The following is a 19,105-nucleotide window of genomic DNA, read 5'->3' as shown; positions in this document are numbered from 1 at the left end:
CGACATACTATACTATGACTTATTTTCATAGTTTTGGATGACGTACTATACTATGACTTTTTTTCATGATTTTGGACGACATACTATACTATGACTTTTTTACATGATTTTTGACGACATACTATACTATGACTTTTTTTTCATGGTAACGCATGTCATCCAAAATCATGTAAAAAAAAAGTCATAGTATAGCATGTCGTCCAAAATCATGTAAAAAAAAAAAAAAAAAAAAAGTCATGGTATAGCATGTCGTCCAAAATCATGTAAAAAAAAGAAAAAAAAGTCATGGTATAGCATGTCGTCCAAAATCATGTAAAAAAGTCATAGTATAGTATGTCGTTCAAAATCGTGTAAAAAAGTCATAGTATAGTATGTCGTCAAAAATCGTGTAGTGTGTCAAATAAAAATATAAAAAACATAGTCATAGTAAAGTATGTTGTAAAAAAAAAAAAAACACAACAATGCCCTGGTATATTATGTCGTAAGAACACTATAAAAAAAAAAAGAAAGAAAAGAAAAATATAGTATGTCATCCAGAATCATAAAAAAACCCACTGTACGGTAGGATAGCATGTAATGAAAAATTAAAATAAAAGTTATAGTTTAGTATTTCAGGAAAATAATCATGTAAAAAAGCCATAGTGTATTATTCCATATGTTTTAAAATACAGACATAGTACAGTGTGTCATAAACAAATGTCAAAGTATAGTATGTCATACTCGCTTTTCTTGTTAGGGGTCACGGGTGTGCTGAAGCCTATTCCAGCTGACATTGGGCGAGAGGCAGGGTACACCCTGGACAGGTCGCCAGACTATCACAGGGCTGACACATAGAGACAGACAACCATTCACACTCACATTCACACCTATGGACAATTTAGAGTTATCAATTAACCTGCATGTCTTTGGACTGTGGGAGGAAGCTGGAGTACCTGGAGAAAACCCACTCTGACACAGGGGAGAGCATGCCAACTCCACACAGAAGGGCTCCCCCACCCCTGGTTCGAACCAAGAACCCTCTTACTGTGAGGCAACAGTGCACAGTGCAGTGTGTCATATCAAAGTCATAGTATGATGTGCCATAAAAAATCCTAAAAATGTCATAGTATAGATCAGAGTCTCTAAAAGTGCTGCATGTGGGCACCTGGTCTCTTGTCTATAGCTAATATCAGCTGTAGGTGCAGAGACTAATAAAAAAGGACTCCTCTAATATTTAATATCACAGTGCCACCTTGTGGATTTGACTCGAAATTGTTCAAATACACCTTTGATCAATATGGCAGACAAACATCCAGTGGTGAAATGTCACAAGTACATCTACTCTAGTACTGTAAATAAGAACAGTTTTAAGCTACTTGTACTTGCCTATTTCCATGCATTGCTTCATACTTTCATCACATTTTATTATGTGTGATTATAGTTTTAAATAGAACATACATACATATTTTAGTAATAATAACACTCAAGCAAAATGCAGAAATTTCACTTACAACGTATAGAGTATTTTTACAGGGTGGTACTGTGACTTTTAGAATCTGAATGGTTTTTATTACCAAGTACGTTCGATTATACAAGAAATCTGTCTTGTCAAAAAGTCATTTTAAATAAACGTAATTTGCGTGAAAGATCTGAATACTTCTTCCTCGATTGCAAACATCCAGATCCAGGATAAGAATAATTAATGTTTAATTCATAATTTAACACAGTCACTTGTAATTTCACCACAGTCGATCTGCAGTCTGTAAAATAAACAGCGCAGCTTACTTGCAAAATCCTCCTCAAGATGAGATGAGATCTGTCCTTCACTGTAACCGATTTCAAATGGTGCTAGAAACAAAAGCAGACTCTGAACACCAAAAGAAATCGGTCAACCTTGGAGAGAGGACAAAGAGCTTGAGCTGTCAGAACGTCAGTGCAGACCGGTGGTTAGTAGCTCGGTGAGTCGTGCTTCAGGGAGTGATACCTTTATCTCCAGACTCCTCTCGTGACACTTCACAGCTGCCTGTTGCTGGCCAGTGAAAACACTTCCCACCCCAAGAACACTGATTTCAAATGGTGCTAGATAGATGACAATACTCTAAGCCACCATCTGAAACCAGCTTCCAAGAGGGGCGCGTCTGACAAAAGGCATCCTTCTGTGGCGTCAAACACCCTCAAATCTGAAAAGATAACGGAAGAGAACATTAATCATAGCTGAAAACAGTGCAGAATGGACCAGCAGGACTCCCTTCAGGGGATTTCAGAAACATTTCAGTCAGACTAATTGAAACAAAGAAATTTGAGAGAACAAAAGGAATGGTTCGGAAGCAGCAGCACACACACACACGTAGCTTGATATCTGCATGTACTGTAATTAAAATAAAGCCTTAGAAAGATACTGAAGATGTGAAGCAGCTTGTGATATGGCAGTAGCGCTGCGGGAGAAAGCCCAGACTTGCCTGTTTGGATTGAAATATTCTCATTATTAAAGTGTAGATTTTCAAGACTGGAAAATGTGTTATGGAATCCGGGATTGAAAAAACTTAGAGCCACTGTAGTCTCGGCCCACACAGCATATTCTTTAAAGTTACTAATGACTGTTAGGTATTAACAGTTAGACATCTTTTTCTCATTGGGTATCTAGGACTGGGTATCATTTAAAGTATTATAATACCAGTGCCAATATAAGTACCCTTAAAGCTTATGTACCCTTATGACATTTGCAATATTGACTTCCTTTCCACTTTTAAATCCCACCTGGAAACACACCTTTTCAAGCTGGTATATTCAGTCTGATTTAATGGTGAGACACACATTGAGACTTGCACTGATGATGCTTTTATATCTAGTATTTCTAATTACAATTTTTGTTTAGTCATTTTATTAACAAATCATGTTCCTCTGCCTTCTCTGTTGCCTTGTAGTATTTCTATTGGAGTTACACAACCAATCAGAGCTGAGGAGTCTCTAACGCAGCTGTCAATCATGTCATCACTGCTCCTGAACTGCAGTCGAATATGAATCAAGATTCACTGCATTGCCTATTTCTTAGGGCTGGGTGATATGACTTCAAATCAACATCACGATTAATTGAACATTTTACCTCGATTACAACTCATGAACGATTATTTTGTTGTTGGTTTGTACTGTAAATATGCTCAACTATTACAGCTGGGATATTATTTCTAATGAAAGAGTGCACATCTTATCACTGTGATTTTAAAATAATTAAAGGAAACACACAGATGAACTATTTTCTTGAATCTTTTTCATATCATGTAGCCTCTGTAAATGCTTGTTTTATCGAGAGCTGCTTTGTGGAGGCACTTGTTGCTGGGCACCAGCGTTGCTAGGTGGGAAAAGTAGGATTATCGTACCAGAGACTCAAAATTATCGTATTTTGAGGGAAATTATCGTACATCCATCATAACCAAAACAACAATCCTACTGATGCGCTATAGGCAAATATAGTCATTCTAGTATTTACTTTTTTGCTTTACTTTTTTTTCCATTTTCTTTGCTTCTGTTTTTCCTCTTCTTCTGTTTTGAAACTCATTCTGGCTCGACTTCCTGACGGGTCCTAGCGCCTCGTGGGGCGGGTACAGCTGACCATTCAGCCAATCGTGCTCATTGTTCAGAGACAAACGTAACCCGTATCTCACGCTAAGCAAAGTGCGATTGGCTGGAAACATGTCACATGGGTACAGATGCCTTCAGGGCTCACAAAAAAACTCTGGCATACTGATTACAACCACACATTCATGAAATGGTCAAATTATCGTACATTTGGCCTTTTTTGGGATTATTGATCGTACAGAGGGCCAAATTATCGTACAAATACGATAATTATCATACACCTGGCAACGCTGCTGGGTGCTTGCTCCTAGTGTTGAAACAGATTGACAGTATTACCTTTGGTCACTGAAACGGTTTACATTTGATTTCGTTCTGTTTGGTGTCGTCTTCACGAAAGCCAAAATGTGTCCAAACGTTGCTTCCTTCATGTTGCTTCCAGGTTGCCGACTGGACGGGACGGAGTCACATGACTACACACGCAGTAGTACGTTTTTAAGGGGACAGTACATGGACACACACAGTGGGGAAGGTGTTAACAGAATGTAAAAAAAAAAACAAAAAAAACCCCCACGAAATTACCAACATGGGCAAGATTACGTCGGTTAGAGGTTCTGAATGTCGGTTTCAATTATTTTTCAATTAATTGTCCAGCCCTACTATTTCTCCCCTTAAAGGAAATGGCCACTTTAGAATGAAAATACAGACAGTACTTACTGACCCTCATGCCGACAAGTAGTCGACAAGTGCCCTGAAGCCGCGGCATGCAGCATTTCTCACCGTGGTCAGTTAGCCTACCCTGCTGGTGTGCTGTGTTTACATGGTAACTCGCGCGAGACTTGAGAACTAGCACCACCACTAGCCATCAGCTAGTCTCGCGCGAGTTGCCATGTAAACACAGCATGCCAGCAGGGCAGGCTAACTGACCATGGTAAGAAATTATGCTATAGAAGTGGAGTAAATTGCGTCTTTTCAAGTCAATTTTGCATGCTGCGGCTTCAGGGCACTTGGATTACGACGGACGAGCCTCCGATACCCCGAACGAGTTTTGTGGATTAAAAAACTACACTGGACTTCTTGTCGGCAGGAGGGTCAGTAAGTACTGTCTGTATTTTCATTCTAAAGTAGCCATTTCCTTTAATATGTTTTCAGAAATATATTTAAATGTACTGTTTTACTGTAAAATAAAAACTTTTCTGACCAGGCCACCATGTTGGATACTAGGGCTGCCACGATTAGTCGACTAATCGATGACTAATCGACTATTAAAATAATCGGTGACTATTTTAGTAGTCGACTAATCGGTTTGAGTCATTTTTCATAGAAAACTACTATAAAAGTACCCTAAAATACTCTTATTGCAGCTTCTTACGTTCAGATATTGGCAGCTTTACACACTCTCCCGTGACAGTGAACTAAAACCCTTTGGCGTGAGTATGAAACAAGACATTAGATGACATAATTCTGGGGTTTGGGAGAGACAGACCGACATTTTTCAACATTTTAACACATTTTTCGATGAAATGATTAGTCGACTAATCGAAGAAATAATCGACATATTAGTCGACAATGAAAATAATTGTTAGTGGCAGCCCTATTGGATACAGTTAAACTTCAGTACCAAACACCGCACACCAACTGGACCAACCTTCTCATTTTACAGAAAAACAGTACGTTAGAATATATTTCTGAAAACATCTGAGGTGAGAAATAGGCAATGCTGTAACAATCTTGATTCATATTTGATCAGCGCTGCATGGTTTGACCGTTTGACTGCAGTTCTTGAGCAGTGATTGACAGCTGTGTTTGAGATTCCTCAACTCTGACTGATTGTTGCTGACAGTGCTGCGGTCTGATTGTCGTACATGCCACTAGAGGCAGTGGGAGGGGAGGAGGAATATGATTTTTTTTCTTCCACAGACTGTCTCATGTACGTCTTTCAGAATGTATCGTCAGTTTCAACAGATATGACAAAGTTATTCTCATAAAAGTTAGCAACTGTAGTTCTAAACTGACGACGGCTATAAACGGGTTAAATGACAGAGTCAAACTGTTTCGGTGCTGGTGTTTGTTGGAGTTTGCGGAGGCTGTTAAATGTCTCGGTGCTGGATGTTAGCTGCTGTTGCTGCTGTGTTAGCTCGTGCTAACCAGGCAGACATTGAGCTAACCATTTGCTGGGAGGAGAGCAGCTCCAGAGAGCAGCAACAGAAAGGTTACTAACCCAGCGGGGAGTTGGGACGGTCTGGGATCAGACTCCCAGTGCAAAAAAGATCGAATGCAGGTATCATTAGACTAGAGCAATTGGTTAGTTGTCAACTATGAAATTAACTGTCAACTTATTTGATAATTGATGAATCAGTTAGAGTAATTTTTAAAGAAACAATCTCTCTGATTACAGCTTCTTAAATGTGAATATTTTCTGGTTTCTTTACTGTTTTTTGACAGTACACAGAATATCTTTGGGTTGTGGGCAAAACAAGATGTGAGGTCGTCATCTTCGGCTTTGGCAAACACTGATCGACATTTTTACCATTTTCTGACGTTATAAACCCAAAAATGAATTTATCAATCCAGAAAATAACAGTTAATTGCACCCCTATTGGAGAAGTTTCGATACCACTTGATACTGGGTTATTTTGGCCGATAGTATCAGTACCCAGCCCGACTTTTAACACTCGTCACCTGAAGTCGTGAAAGTACTGGAGTGGTACAAAGAGAAATACATCTCTTATAGAACAGCTTATTGTAACTATGAAAACTACCCATTGCGTGTCCTTTTTGTAGATGTGAATTATGCATTAACCTAACGCCCACGAAAATATGGCACAAGTATGCATGACATTTAATCACAACAGGCAGTTACACTGTTTCCTTCTTTCAGCTGGGAATGTTGAAATAAGATCTATGAGAGGACAGCGAGGAGATAACAGCTGTTAGATGCGCTGTCGTGTTAAAGTCTTGGTTCGTCTGGAGGCCTTACCGTTTGCAAGTAGAACAATTAATTTTTTAAACAACGCCTCATTGGTCTCCATTACGCTGATGAATTAATAATAGGTACAGTAAGCTTTATATTTGTCCGTCTCTACCTTGTTTTGCACCAGGATGATGTTCCGGGGGAAGCCTGACAGCATCTCGGAGACTGTCAGAGACCTCAAATGTGATGCACTCTGGGATGGTTTAGACTCATGCTGGTGCCCAGTAAGAAGTTTGAGTCACCGCCCTGTTTCAGGACAGAAAGCAGAGAGGAGGGAGGCAGATGAAGGGAGAGTGATGAAATGGAAAACCACTGAGAAAGCACCAGAACACCTCTCTCTCCCTCTCTCAATCTATTTCTCTCTAACACGCCCACACAACTGATCTGATACTTGATCCAAGCTTCTCGGATGTGTGAAAGGGCCAAACAAGAAGAGACACACAAAACACTGCCACTGCATGTCTTTCGGGCTCACCTGCAGCTCTATGCAGACGCACTTCGACGAGTCCTCTTGTCTCTGTTGCTGCGTAGAACAGTGGGGATGATGGTGCGTTGCTCTCCAGCCACTACAAGGGAAAAAGCAAGGAAGTGGCAGTCAATCGCTGGCAATGAGAGCCATGACGCAGACACACAGCTACAATACACTGAGAGGGTGGGGCAAGGACAGGTAGTGGCCAGTTCACTGACTTGTTGCCAAGTGCTACAACAAAGTACAAAACTACCCAACCCCCCCACACCTCCTGCTGTTTCTACTCTTTGCATGCAGGTGAAAGGAGCACTAACAAATTATTGTCTTGCTTCAAACCCATGTCTCTCCAGAACACACGCCCACACACAGTCTGCCTGCCTTCATTTCTTCATGTTTACAATGACAACTCCCACAAATACTACTTGTCTCGAAACTGACTGAAGCCAAATCAGACGAGCCGAGCCCCAGCCTCAAAACATCAGATGCAATTTACTTTGAAATTCACAATAAGAGGAAGGACAAAATCCCCACGGCCCTTACAAGTCCTTATCAGGCTTCAGATGGACCAGGCCAAGCCTTTTTTTTTTTTTGGCGCTGTGGGTGTGTGTAAGGCCATGTATGTATGTGTGTGTGTGTGTGTGTGTGTGTGTGTGTGTGTTTGCACTGTAGCCACAGTGACGGCTCTGATCAGAGGGCCTGTCTGTCCGTAGGTGTCTGGTTCCTTCGCCTGGCTGGCTCAACCCAACCCTGTCAGTTTTCTTTTTTGGGTTGTTTGTTGCTTGTGTGCCACTGGACCTGTTGTGTAATGCTTATAAAAGATTTAAAGGGACAGGAGGCCTTCGGAGAGCGGTCAACGACAGAATCAGGATGGTGCTGTGAGGCACCCTGGGGAAGCCCATAGGGGGTGAATACCCTCACAGCGGTCCTCATTTACAGAGAAACAGGAATATAATACCTGCAGTAAATCGCTGAGTGAGTAAACTGCAGTGAAACATGCATGATAAGCACTTTGTGAGCTCACTGTTGTACTTTCCAACACATCTACAAAATACTATAAAGTCAAAATACAGAAGAAAAAAACAACACACGCATCATGATTCAACTGTCTGCACTGAAGCCGGAATAGTGTATTTCTGTCTCTTAGTGTGTGTCACGACAGCGCCTTGTGTTGATGTGTAGCCTACACAGACTGGTGGACTAACTAACTGTAACGTTAACTCATTCATAAGGAATGACCCCCCATCGAGGTGAGGTGACTGGGAGAGCACCAGCTTAAGCGCTGATGCTGAGAATCTTCTTCTTTCTTTACGACGGTCTTTACAGAGGAAAGAAACAAACAGGCAGTGGTGGTATACAGTGTGTTATACCATCAGCACATTTAGAGGAGAGAGAGCCAGAGAGAAAGAGAGAGAAAGACGCTGACTGTAGAGGCTGGAGCTGCAATGCAGACCATGGGCAGCCACACACGCTCTTGCATCATCTCGGAAATGTGGCATATTTTGGACGTTGGACTTCGAGCCAGGAGGACACGAAGACCTCTCTTGTCTGGGGATTTAAAATCCTCCCTCATCGCAGGTGTCAGCGAGTGTCAGGCACGCACACGATGCAGAAGATGCTGAGCGGGGCTTTTTGCACTGATGGTTCAGAGCGAATAGGAAGGCCTGAGTAACAGTTTATTTTACAGGCCCTATCGTTTCCCATTATTTCCTAGAGAGGAGCTGATAATGTCGGTGTAAAGCTGTAGGAAAGATCCTGGAAGGCACTACATAATTTAATATTAATTGAGACAGTGTCTATTGGAACACTTCCAATTAATTAATCCTGATTAATTGCCGGAGCAGCCGAGAGACTCAGGTAACATGCAAAAATTTTAAAAATGTCCACAGGCAGGCATACGGAGAATAAAATGTTGTCTTCAAACATATTCACTCTGGTTTAAATCGATCTATGTCAGATTTTCACAGTCATTAATATTTTAGCAGTTCTTTCAAGGAAATTCATCTGGAGATCAAAACACGGTTATAAACACAACACTAATAACCAAACTGAAATAATGCCTTAGACCAGTGGTTCCCAACTGGTGGGTTGTGGTCCAAAAGTGGGTCGCGGGTCCATTCTGAATGGACCATAAGCGACTCACAAATGTGGCAAGTTTGTCAAAAACACACACTTATTTTTAAGTACAGTTAATTTCCAGCAGTATTTTGAAGTGCCGTTTCCTGCTGCAGAGTGAATGACTAACCAACAGCTACTTGACAGAGACAGAAAACCAGCTCGACGACGTGGCCAAACGCAAGTATGACGCTGAATGTATTAAACTGTGAGACCTCAAACTAATGACTCAGGGGAAATCTGGACTCTGTGCCTGGAATAGTTCGGAACAACTGTCTTAGACCACTGGTTACCGACCCCCATTGGTAGTTGCCAAAACTTCACAGGGGGTCGTGAGGCCGTCTCAATTTTAAAAGTCGGGAGAAAATATACATCTAAGCATTTCATTAATTTCTACAAAGAGAACTAAATGAAACTGTAAAAATTATAAAGTATAAAGTTCCTATAAATATGGGGCACCAAGTAGCTCAGTTGTTAGCGAGGGCATCCTGTGTACAAAGGCATCGTCCTTGCCGCAACAGCCTTGGGTGTGATTCCAACCTGCGGCCCTTTGCAGCATGTCATCCGCTCTCTCACGCCTACGTCTGTCCTGTCTAATAAAGGCAAAGGCCAAAAACGGTCACTATTTAGCTTAACTGTACAGTTTGTCAACTGTTCTGTACTATTATTATTAGGCATTGAATATAATATGAAATATCCATAAAATATTACACTTAGTCAGGGGTCGCAGTTTACTTAATGATAGAAAAAGGGTCCTTTAATAAGGACAAAGGTTGGGAACCACTGTCTTAGACCATTGTCTCTATTTTCCGTGTCATTAGTCCACATTTCAGCTCTATTCAGTAAACTACTGAGGAAATAATTAGGAAATCGTAGCACCTGTAAGACGATGTGTTACCAAGTCTGAGGTTGGCCCACTGCGTCATATGAGACAAGTACAGACAGAAATGTCACCATCGGCTACACGATAGTACTGATATGAGGAAAGTATGCTACAACATTGTTAAATATCACAATAAGAATAATACGTGTGATAAATGAACAGATACTAAAGTGTACTGCTTTTATGCTGCCTTCAGTATCCTGCTAAAATACAACAAGCTGCTCATTAAATATTAACAAAAGGAAAGAAAATTATCTCCAACATTCTTTTATGAAACAATTTGAAGACCGAGCCGAACACAAAAGGCACCAATAAAAAAACAGTGACAGATTTTAAAGTGCTTCTTTTCCTGATACTCTCTTTCAACTAACTCAAACAATCCCTGAGTACAATATCGCAGTCTTCTGCAATGTGTTTATCACTCAAGTTGACAGCAAGATGATGATGAAGGTACAATAAACACTTCACAAGAGAAACACAAGCATAAAACCCACATAGGGGAAATATTAACCGGTCAACACGTATAAACATACAAGGTACTGATGTTTCCATGGAGAAGTGTTTCTGCGACTGCAAAGCCTTTGTATCAGAGAAGAGTGCTTTTAAACCAATCAGATGTTGAACTCCAGCTGCTTGCTCGTACTAAGCCAATAAAGTGCTGCTGTGCAGCTTGTGGAGTCAGGGGAGCTCCTCCCACCCAATGAGAATCCAGCTTTGGCACGATGGCCTGTGATGCAGCAGCTTTAGGAAGTCCAGTGCATGTGAACTGGAGAGAAGCCAAAGCAGAGTCACCAAGAGAGCAAGGTAAACAACTTCCCTCTCTTTCTCGATCTCACTCTCTCCTCCTCCTCTCCTCTCTTTCTCTCCCTCTCTGATCCTCAGCCATGACATTTAGTCCCTTCTGCTGCTCCCTTTCTCCAAGAGAGACAGACAGACAGATAAAAAGATAGAGAGAGGAAGGGAGAGATAGAAGCTGTGGACTGGCTGAGGTGAAGTCCAGCCCTGAAATGACTGCGTCACCATCTCTGTCTCTCCTAACTACGCAGAAACAAATGTGTCTTGGGAAGGGTTTTGCCAAATCCCAGTGGCCCTGGAGGGTGAAAACAAATCACATGACACAAGTGCCACTAGCCACAGACACCAAGCTGATCTATTGTCTGATAGCAACATACAGCTGGATCCCACCCAGCCCCTGCCTTCATACATGCCTGCCTCCCCATGCTCACTCCTCAACTCCATCAAGAGTTAAACACAACAAGTAGGCCGGCAGTCAACAGTTCAACACAGACACATATACATATATATCTATATACGTATGAAGCGACGTGAAAATTGTTATCCTCATGACCGAAATCAACGAACTTATCCTGTCGTTTCTGAAGGCTGCTGTAATGTCCACCTGGCTGCATCTGCGCACACTCCCATAATGGTGTATTAAATGTCTAATGCTGTTTCATAATAGGTCAGATGGCACCATGCACGATTGTATTCACCTATTTGCACCACTGTAATGATCATCCGTCTTCCTTAAGGTGATGGTGGCAACAACAACAAAAAAAAAAGCGATGCCTGAATACCTTGATAATTCTCAGCAAAACATTCCTGACCGAGCTTCACTGTGATATTAAGAACCTTCCAGAATATTCTTTTGTTAACCCCTTTGTCGCACCTCTGCCCACCCGAACCACACACACCTTACCATGCTATCACAACAAGAGCTAGAGAAACTGTGTCACATCTTCAGCATCCATGTTGAAACTCCCCGATTACCAGCTCACAGGACTTACACAGACACACACACACACGCACACACAAATATAGTAGCGACAGGCAGAGCAGATCAAAACTACCAAGGAGGAAGAGGAAGAGGAGGAGAAAGCCGAGGTTGTCCGAAACCATTGTGTCGACTTCAGGTGGAAAACTCGATGACTCTGGGCTTCTGTTATCTCAGCTCCTGTTTCTTCTGACATGAAAAAGTGACGTAGCAACTAATCCAAAATCTCTGTCTCTCTGACTTGCTCTCCCTCCCTCCCTGTATCTCCCTCTCTCTCCCTTCCTGCCTCTAAAACACACGCACTCTTTATTTTCATCTTGTTGCAACAGCACAACTGCTATTAGACTGCTACTTCCAGCTAACACATATACACAGAAAACAGAGCAGAACCCACACAAATGCACATGTACGTGCGCATGCACGCACACACACGCACAGCCGTGCACACGCGCGTATGATCACGCTATTCCTCTTCCCGAGTGTGACGCAGCACTTAATTCTCTGTGCTTTTATACCACTGTTGTGGCTACACAACGCAACTTCTTGATCAAGCTGAGCCAGAAACACACTTGCTAGCTGCCACACAAGGCAAGTGAGCATGAGCAGACTGCAGTTAAAGGGACCCTACCACCATGGCTCCCTGTCCCCCACTCTGTAACGTTGCAGTGTCCCCATTTCCCCCCATGTCCCCTTATAATTGGGTCTCTCTCACTCTCCGCTGCCCTCCTCTCTGGCGCACTCCTCTCTGCTCTCGGCTAGAGACGCACTGGCTCCTCTGTCTGTGAGGCTGAGCTGACTGAGCCTCCTCGATCACCTGACAACCCACTGGTTTTAAAGGCACATCACCAGCTTGTGTATCAGTTGCATAAGCACTCAGATGGTCTTTCAGCATTTTAAATACGGTTAATGAGGGACACCACTTATCTCTGAATCTGCACCAAAGGGAATATTTACATGCTGCTCTGTTTACATTGTAATGCGATGCTTTTGTAATACCCATATGTTGGTTACTACAGTGATTTCTGACGCAGAACACAAGCGGTTCCTTATTCAGTGCTGCTACTTTTTACCTCCAGAGTGGACCAAGTGTTGAAAAACAGTATACAGTGTGTGGTGATTGACTGTCACGACCACACTTTGAGGCTATACCATGAATAGGTCGACCACATGTACTTCCTCTTTCAGTTCTTTGTGCTTCCTACCACAGCTCTGGCCTAAAGGAAACACAGAGAACTGTTTCATTCTCTGTTTCTATTCAAAATAAAACTGCTTTTCATCTAAACTAATCATAAATCTTATTAAATGCCAGAGCGTAGTTTAAAAATAGTCTAGTGTCTTTGCAAGTTAATTGTGCTGAATGTAAACCGGGAATGTAGCTGTTCCTTTAAAAGGACTGTGTTCCTGTCTCTGTCTTATAAATAGTCTGTTTTGGTTCAGTCAAACATTAGCAGAGTTTATTTTAGGAACTTGAGTCTTTGCAGTTTTATCTGATTGGTCACATACCTTGATCAGATGATTATTAATTTGTAATGTAAATCAGACTGACGGAGCTGTGGGGAGATGAAAGGAGAAAGACACTTTTTAGAGTACGAAAACAAAACAAACAAAAATCAACAAGCATTGAAATGATCTGATTTGACTTATAACACAGATATGGAGCGCTCTATTAGACATGACACTGGCTGAATTATAGAGCATTGTAGTGTTTCAACCAATGACGTATGAATAATAGTGGGAATTAATTGTAGAAGGACTCTAGTAGGGCTGGGCAATACATCAATCAGTGTTGGGAAGGTTGTTCTTGAAATGTAACAGGTTACAGATTACAAGTTACCCTGTTAAAAATGTAATGTAACTCAAAGTAATCTAACTTAAAATTTGATTACTTTCTAACAAATAATTTAAACTGGGCAATAAAGCTGAATAATGTCCAAAAATAGGCCGTGCCAAAAGACGGCATTCCTGCACTGCTGCAAGATGCAACACAACAGAATAAATGTTTTACTCTATATAGACGTCTTTCCAGAAAGAATACACTCAGATGTAACCCCTTTATAATCACCAACATTTTGATCAGTAACTTTGATTTAATTTCATTTTTTTTCTATTGTGTTATGAGACTAGATATCTTAGAATTTGGATATCTTAAGTGTTGTCTTTTCCCGGTTTTATGGGCCGTATTACGGTAAAGTGCTGTAATTTGTTTTAACTTACCAGACTGTTCTAGCTGTTCTAATATTTGCCTTGACCCAGTTAGTCGTATATCTACATTACTGATGATGACTTAGCAGAAAGCTCAATTGTCAAATTGTGATATTTTATTTCCTCCATATCGCTCAGCCCTCAATTCTATTAAATACAAAACTCAAACCAAGATGCATACACTATAAATATTTGTAATTAGTGTGGGGCACTGGTCTTCAACCGGGGGTCTGTGAACCCCTAGTGGGTCCTCAGAGTGACTGCAGGGGGCCACAAAATGTTTTTGTAATTTTTAAATACAATTAGATTTATGTTATAATTTTTTTTTATAATTTATAGGGCTGACCCAAAAAATTCGAAGCTTCATTCGATGGCACGGGATTCGATTGTGAAAGAAAAAATTCGAAGCTGAGTCTGGTGTCAGAGACACTTCTGATGCTCTGAGTTGCGCATCTGTTTGATTGTGCTGCAGTTTAAATTAAGGTGCTCACAGACTCGGCCGCACTATAAGCGGAGCGGACTCCGCGAGGAATGTCCGCAGTCATTCGGGCTTCCATAGTCGAGCGCACTTCCACGTTGTAGTTTCCTGTAAAAATGTCTGAGCTCCGAAGCTTCGAATGTCCAAAAATGGATTCGAAGGTCAGCCCTAATAATTTATGTATATATGAAATTCAAATATGTCTGAAAATTCACATTAACGTGAGTCCAAAATATCATTAGCAAAGATAAAATCCTATTCATTAAATAAAGCTAAAAAAAAAAAAAGAATCCTACAAAATAACGCATTGACGATAGGATAGGCTAAATGTTACCAATGAGTCATCCTGCAATCATGAGAGCTAGCTAACCTACACTAAATCATTGTGCCCTTCAAATATAAGTTTAACATTAAAACATGATACATAAATATATCAATCTGTCAATAACTATTATTTTATTAGCTGAGTATTGTCTGCACCATGACAAGGTACATTTTAAAATGGCACTTCAGGCAGCCTTACACGTTACTGTCGGCTCAGTTTAATATGCAACTCCATCTTAAACAGGACATGTAGTAGGGGGTCCCTGCTCCATGTCTCTTTCAGCTAAGGGTCCAAGGAGACCAGTGGTCCAGTGTAAAGGTAAGTCCAATTAAAAACCATGTTTGTATCTGTCATAGTAGGAGGTCTGAAATTTGGCAAATTAGCCAATTTGTGTTGGTGCAGCTTCCTCTACAATACTGGAATTAACAGGAACAAGCTTTGTTCTGTCTCTTTCATGAGCTCGTCTGTTCTCAACAAGGCTGTGCCTATTAGCTCTGCCTGCGTGTCTGTAGCATAAAGTCCCCTTTATGTGCTAAACTGAAATAAAATCTTTGTCCCAGTTAACTAAAGGTAAACACACCAACACACTTAGTCATCGCAGAGATGTATGACAATGTGCGCATTTACATTTAACAAGTGCTCCCATGAATAATTCATGATTTTTAAAAACTTGGAACAATGCTTCCACAGGGGACAGCGTGTATTCCTGACATCTTAACACGTCGACTACTTTTTTGAGAATATTTACTGTGCTGCAGTGCGGACTCACTGACCGCCTAAACCTTCTCATTTAAACAAGGCACAAACCGTCCTGCTATTTGGATGTCTTAAATTTTCCATTATCCTGCAGTTACAAGCCTGGATTTTCATTTGGCTTTTTCATGTGGCCGTAAATTTTCTTCCCCGAAGCACTTGTAGCTCGTGATGTCCTAATTCCCCACTGGAGACAGAGGATACGGAGCCCACAGCTTCACCTTACAGGACTGAGAAAGGCGAGCATTGGTAAAAGAATCAGCTTTCACCCTGGAGCTATATGGGAAATGTAAGGGATCTGAGGGATCAAGGCATGTTTGCTCAGAGCAGACTGGTAGATGCTCAGGGTATTGATCTGAGGATTGAGGTCTATCTTTTCTTCTGGGATGGAGACGTCCTCGCTCTATATGTGCGTCCTATGCAAGATGACTACAATAACACCAAGGAATATGAATGTTGAGCACTTGGTTTGGTGCTTAAAATGCATGACTTTGCTTGCTGTATCAAATACCTGAGGCAATTAATGTGTCCCTGATTTTGATTCCTGTCACTGGCAGTTCTACTACATCCACATCCATTATTACAGATATTCAAGTGCTGCTGATAACATGGAAATTATTCCTTTTCCCAACAGCCTGTACCCTCTAAGGGAGAACAGGAGCTTTTACTGTGACAGTGGTTTGTGTTTATGCTGACAGAGACGCGCTACAGCTTTAAAGATACATTCAAGTGCCGGTCCTTCCTGTCTGCTATTTATGCTCCTCATCCAGTGGGCAGTGTGTTAATTTTAGCCATGTCATCTATCAGCCATGCCTGTTCCACTTCCTAAACCTTAATCTCTCCCTTGGAAAGGTGCCCAGTCAGCTCCATTGATATTGTTTTTGGCTGAGTTGGGAACAATGCACACTGCTCCTAAATGCACATATATTTAGGAAAAAATAAAAATAAAAGATGTAGCACTCTAACAGTGTTTTATTGACAGTCAACAGTGTAATCTTCGCCTGTTATTACCTGATGTGCAGTAACCACTCAGAGGAATGCAAACTCTCTCGGGGGACGTCGGCACGTGTTCCAGCATCACGCTCTGTATGATGAAAAAGAAGTCTCGGCAGGTCCAGAGAAAATCCCAGGCAGTATTATGAGACATGTCAAACACACTGCGCAGTAAATTCAAATGCTTCCCCCTTAGCTCAGCAGCAGAGTGTTGGACACAGTCGCAGTGAAATGACCTTTGTACAGATATAATGTGACACTTTGATGCTGTGCAACTGTTAACTTTTATAATTTTGCTCGTACATGACTGCTGACTACTGGCCCCGCCCTGCATTTAAATATTGAAAATACGCACCTGGCCAACAGCTTCGACTTTCTGACAATAACTGATATAAACAGTGAGCTGCTGCACTGTTGTTGCCGTACATCCTAGATGCTGCTGGCTGTTTGCTGTGAAGAGCACTGGCTCAGAAAGTTTAACGTACTACCTTATTTCTCTCTGTAACAAGAAACAATAGTAATATTTATCTGGGAGGCATGCAATTTCTATTTCTAAGCTTTCCTTTGTTGTTTCGTTCTGCTCTGAAATATATTTATTTCCTCAGAGCTCATTCTACCACATCATTGAACAACGTTTTTTTCTTACTGTGCCTCTGAAGCAGTCGGCAAATCAATCCGGCAACCGACAGCAGTCGGTTTGGGGTTTTGACGTCAGGAGATGTCAGGCCTTTTTTTTTTCCAGAGCACAACAGATGGATGTGCTAGTCCTCCTGTCAACAAAGTTACAAGGCACAACATGAATAAAAACACACATTCACTTGCTCTCACTCAGACGTGCAAACTGCTGTTTCCCCCCTCACTGTGTAATGTTGCATTAATACTTATAGTATCTGACTCATTCAAACAGCACTGTGTCTGATAAGTTGATGCTCTGTAAAAAGACCTGAGCCTGCAGAAATACGCCATCCTGTGTTAAGACAGAGTATTGCTTTTGGGGGGTTTGTTTACATCAGGAATAAAAAGTGCGTATGACATAGAAACCTCTGGATGGATGAAGCTGAGTCAAAGCAGTGGAACAGCAGGCACACGCACTTAAAAATTAACAGAAAAATCAATAATATATATATATATATATACTTCTAAAATAAACCCATTGAAGGAATTCTATTTCTGCAAATGAACAATGGGAAAAACAACCTTACATAATTTGAACTTAAGGCATATACGCAGCAAATGCTTTTTGAATGACGTGGTCACTAATTTCACATTTTTACATATTTTATAATTTAAATACAGTAAACTCAGGTGGATATTGTACTAAACGCAGTATAACACACTTTGAGTGGTGCAGCAGCAACACAATTCAAAGTGCGTATAATTCGAATGTCCTGGAAAAAGCAGCAAAAATATAGTTTTCCTCATAAATGATTTTTTTTCTTGAGAGAACACTAGTTTAAAGTAATTTCCCCTCCTCTGCAACTTTAAAATTAACTTAGAATTCTGATATAAAGGGATATCAAAAGTTGAATCAATAATATTCAAATCAAAACTGCCACTAACAAGCAAAAATCAATAAAGACAGACTAATACAACATCTAGCACAAAAATTAAATCAATACGCAGTACCACTCACTCCTGAGGTAAATTGAAGTGCGCAACATCCTCCTGCAGCAAGCATCCAGCGCACCTCTCCATCCCACCCTGCTCCTCTGCCCTCTCACTGGCTCCTCAAGAAAAAAATGAGGCACAATCCCCCCCAGGCATGTTTTGTAAGGAAACAGCTGAGAGCAAATGCCTTGCTTATTTCCGGGTGACGCTGGAAAAATGCGCACTACATCGCAATAATCAAATCACGGTCGTGCGCAGGCTAATTCTCACTGGCCTTTAATAAGAACAGTTTGAAAACAAATTGTGCGCTTAGTAAATAAAGAATTAAAACTGTAACACTGTGGGAAAAACACACAAAGGGGTAAAAAGTAGGTTATGAGACGATAGTGAAGCAGCCTACCGCCCACCACTGATCCACTGTAACCTAAATCCTTATACTGATGGTATATAAGATTCACAGGAGCAGGTACTGGATGGACATTAAACGCTGTCTCCTGGAGGGGGCGGATGACTTACCGACAGCGCCTCTTTCGCAACACACGCCCGGTCCGGTCCCCATCCACGGTTACACCTCCGTCACGGCTGCCATTACCTCCCATCAACACTCCTGTTATCATCAAATCCACAGTGGTCCCTGGCTCTAATGAAACCCCCCCGTCCATCGACATTTTCACAGCAACACAAACACGCCACGCCCACCGCCACACACCCCCGTTTCCTGATTGGACGCTGCTCCGAAAAGCGTCAACAAGATCACGTGCTTTTGACGCAGGTTTACAAACAGGCTCAGAGAGGAAGGGGAGAGCAGGCGAGACGAGAGACACACTTCACTGTACTTCCGGTTTTGCTCAAAATCGCGTTTGGGACCTTACAGGGAGCGCGAGAGCAACTGTGAGGTGAACATGTTGTTTAATTAAATAAAACACATTCAGTATATATGAATACGTCATTGATGATAATGCAAGCCAATACAAGTGATTTT

General features: G+C 41.4%; 1 long non-coding RNA gene across 1 annotated transcript; it reads right to left on the bottom strand.

Annotated features, from left to right (window-relative positions):
* Positions 1 to 283: 283 nt before the first annotated feature.
* Positions 284 to 18,789, bottom strand: LOC126402811 (uncharacterized). Its single transcript, XR_007571262.1, has 7 exons — positions 18,640 to 18,789; positions 17,162 to 17,285; positions 16,534 to 16,606; positions 13,268 to 13,314; positions 7,002 to 7,092; positions 6,639 to 6,772; positions 284 to 2,159 (listed from the first exon to the last, which is right to left on the bottom strand). It is a non-coding gene; the product is annotated as an uncharacterized LOC126402811 (long non-coding RNA).
* Positions 18,790 to 19,105: the final 316 nt, after the last annotated feature.

Source organism: Epinephelus moara, chromosome 16 (genome assembly GCF_006386435.1).
Source record: "Epinephelus moara isolate mb chromosome 16, YSFRI_EMoa_1.0, whole genome shotgun sequence".
In the NCBI taxonomy this organism is placed as follows: Eukaryota; Metazoa; Chordata; class Actinopteri; order Perciformes; family Serranidae; genus Epinephelus; species Epinephelus moara.
Note: the sequence above shows the minus strand (reverse complement) of the source record. Positions and strands in the feature narration are given on the sequence as shown.